Source organism: Salvelinus alpinus, chromosome 11, assembly GCF_045679555.1.
Source record: "Salvelinus alpinus chromosome 11, SLU_Salpinus.1, whole genome shotgun sequence".
NCBI classification, from domain to species: domain Eukaryota; kingdom Metazoa; phylum Chordata; class Actinopteri; order Salmoniformes; family Salmonidae; genus Salvelinus; species Salvelinus alpinus.
In genome coordinates, this window is record NC_092096.1 from 14,429,351 (window position 1) to 14,432,732 (window position 3,382).

The window sequence follows — 3,382 nt, forward strand, 5'->3', positions numbered from 1 at the left end:
CCCCCGGCCAAACCCGGAAGACGGTACTTCTGGTAGTAGGGAACCTTTATTTAACTAGGCAGTTCAGTGAAGAACCCCGGCCAAACCCGGAAGACGGTACTTCTGGTAGTAGGGAACCTTTATTTAACTAGGCAGGTCAGTGAAGAACCCCGGCCAAACCCAGAAGACGGTACTTCTGGTAGTAGGGAACCTTTATTTAACTTGGCAGGTCAGTGAAGAACCCCGGCCAAACCCGGAAGACGGTACTTCTGGTAGTAGGGAACCTTTATTTAACTAGGCAAGTCAGTGAAGAACAAATTCTTATTTACAATGACGGCCAAACCCGGCAGACGCTGAGCCAATTGTGCGCCACCCTATGGGACTCCCAATCACGGCTGGATGTGATACAACCTGGATTCGAACCAGGGACTGTAGTGGCGCCTCTTGCACTGAGATGCGGTGCCTTAGACCGCTGCGCCACTCGGGAGCCAAGTAGGTGCCAGGCGCACAGGTTTGTGTTAAGAACTGCGACGCTGCTGGGTTTTCCACACTCAACAGTTTCCCCATATGTATCATGAATGGTCCACCACCCAAAGAACATCCAGCCAACTTGACACAACTGTGGGAAGCATTGGAGTCAACATGGGCCAGCATCCCTGTGGAACACTTTCGACACCTTGTAGAGTCCATGACCTGATGAACTGAGGCTGTTCTGAGGACAATAGGGGGGTGCAACTCAACAGTAGGAAGGTGTCCTTAATGTTCTGTCCACTCACTGTAGATTCCCTTTCTCTTCTGTAATTTTGGTTTTCTATTTTTTTTTCTATCCAAGTAGCCTATGCACACGAATTCTATGAAAATGTCTAAACAGAATTTGCAATACATCTTTCATCATGCAAATGTTATTAATACACAAGTGTTAGCAGGCTGTGTACCCCAACTAACACGTACATACGTATAATATGCATTATGTTCACCCTGTGGTTAAACAGGCTGTTTGTACATTAGTACTTACATTTTAGACAGAGAAAATAACACATTAAAAGTAACTGAATCAATGCTTTCTACAGAGCCTCTGTGTTACAATAAAACTGGAATAATACATTCTATATGCAGCTATTTATAACATGTTTTCTATGGCAGTAACTCACCTCTACGTCCATCTCTGTTGCAGAGGCTTGTGGGGATGCTGCTGGTGTGTGGTCTGGGCTGTGTGCCTCTGCCTACACCCCTGTCAGCCACAGCCTAGTCTACCCTCTCTGCCTACACTCCCGTCAGCCACAGCCTAGTCTACCCTCTCTGCCTACACCCCTGTCAGCCACAGCCTAGTCTACCCTCTCTGCCTACACCCCTGTCAGCCACAGCCTAGTCTACCCTCTCTGCCTACACTCCTGTCAGCCACAGCCTAGTCTACCCTCTCTGCCTACACCCCTGTCAGCCACAGCCTAGTCTACCCTCTCTGCCTACACTCCTGTCAGCCACAGCCTAGTCTACCCTCTCTGACTCTCTCTGCCTACACCCCTGTCAGCCACAGCCTACTCCTAACCGCCTGGCTAACCAGTGTCTTCACTGTTCATCAATAATGCAGCAGCATCTTCTACAGTTTCTCCCATCACTCCAGGTAGAGCAGAAGGACGTGTCTTCTGAATCTTCCGGCCTTCATTCTCCACGCCGTCGACTGGCACCTAATTAGTCTTTCAGAGTGCTGCTTGGGTTGCGCCTGAATAAGTCATAAAACCCACACAGACGGGTTGTGTGTCAACGTGTACCTCTGTGTTTTGGTTGTAAGGACCACGTCATGCCTGTTGACGGATATTTTGTTGTTTAGTTTTAATGAATGAATGAGTTGATGACTAAATGAATGACGTGTGGTCCTGTGCTTCATCCAGCTAATACTGGGGGCATCAGTGCTCCGTAACACACAGCTAATACTGGGGGCATCAGTGCTCCGTAACACACAGCTAATACTGGGGGCATCAGTGCTCCGTAACACACAGCTAATACTGGGGGCATCAGTGCTCCGTAACACACAGCTAATACTGGGGGCATCAGTGCTCCGTAACACACAGCTAATACTGGGGGCATCAGTGCTCCGTAACACACAGCTAATACTGGGGGCATCAGTGCTCCGTAACACACAGCTAATACTGGGGGCATCAGTGCTCCGTAACACACAGCTAATACTGGGGGCATCAGTGCTCCGTAACACACAGCTAATACTGGGGGCATCAGTGCTCCGTAACACACAGCTAATACTGGGGGCATCAGTGCTCCGTAACACACAGCTAATACTGGGGGCATCAGTGCTCCGTAACACACAGCTAATTCATTCAGACCTACAGCGTCCACCTATTAGCATCTCTAATCCACTCCAACCAACTTTTCTCCCTCCATCCCCATCCCTCCCTCCATTCCCCATATATCCCTCCATTCCCCATATATCCCTCCATCCCCCATCCCTCCCTCCATTCCCCATATATCCCTCCATCCCATTTCTCCCTCATCTCTCCCCCCATCCCCCACTTCTCCCTCCATCCCTCATCTCTCTCTCCATCTCTCCCTCCATCCCCCAATCCCCATCTCTCCCTCCATCCCCCATCTCTCCCTCCATCCCCCATCTATCCCTCCATCCCCCATCTATCCCTCCATCCCCCATCTATCCCTCCATCCCCCATCTCTCCCTCCATCCCCCATCTATCTCTCCATCCCCCATCTATCCCTCCATCCCCCATCTATCCCTCCATCCCCCATCTCTCTTTCCATCCCCATCTCTCTCTCCATCCCCATCTCTCTCCATCCCCATCTATCCCTCCATCTCCTTGGTCATCTCTTCCCTTCTCTCTGGTGTTGCTTGTCTGAGTACATCACCTCAACCACATGTTAACTGAGGTGTTAGAGAGCCATGGAGAGCAGGAGACATCTCTATTGGTTAGAATAGAGGAGACATCTCTATTGGTTAGAATAGAGGAGAGAGGAGACATCTCTATTGGTTAGAATAGAGGAGAGAGGAGACATCTCTATTGGTTAGAATAGAGGAGAGAGGAGACATCTCTATTGGTTAGAATAGAGGAGAGAGGAGACATCTCTATTGGTTAGAATAGAGGAGACATCTCTATTGGTTAGAATAGAGGAGACATCTCTATTGGTTAGAATAGAGGAGAGGAGACATCTCTATTGGCCAGAATAGAGTTGGAGACATCTCTATTGGTTAGAATAGAGGAGAGGAGACATCTCTATTGGTTAGAATAGAGGAGAGCAGACATCTCTATTGGTTAGAATACCTTGTAGCCGTTGGTTTAAAAGTTGTGTTGGCGGTGGTGTGTGTTGTAGGCTACTGACGCCATTCTAAATGTGCGTCTGAATGATAAAGTTGACCCTGGATGGAAGTAGCTGCTTCGGAACA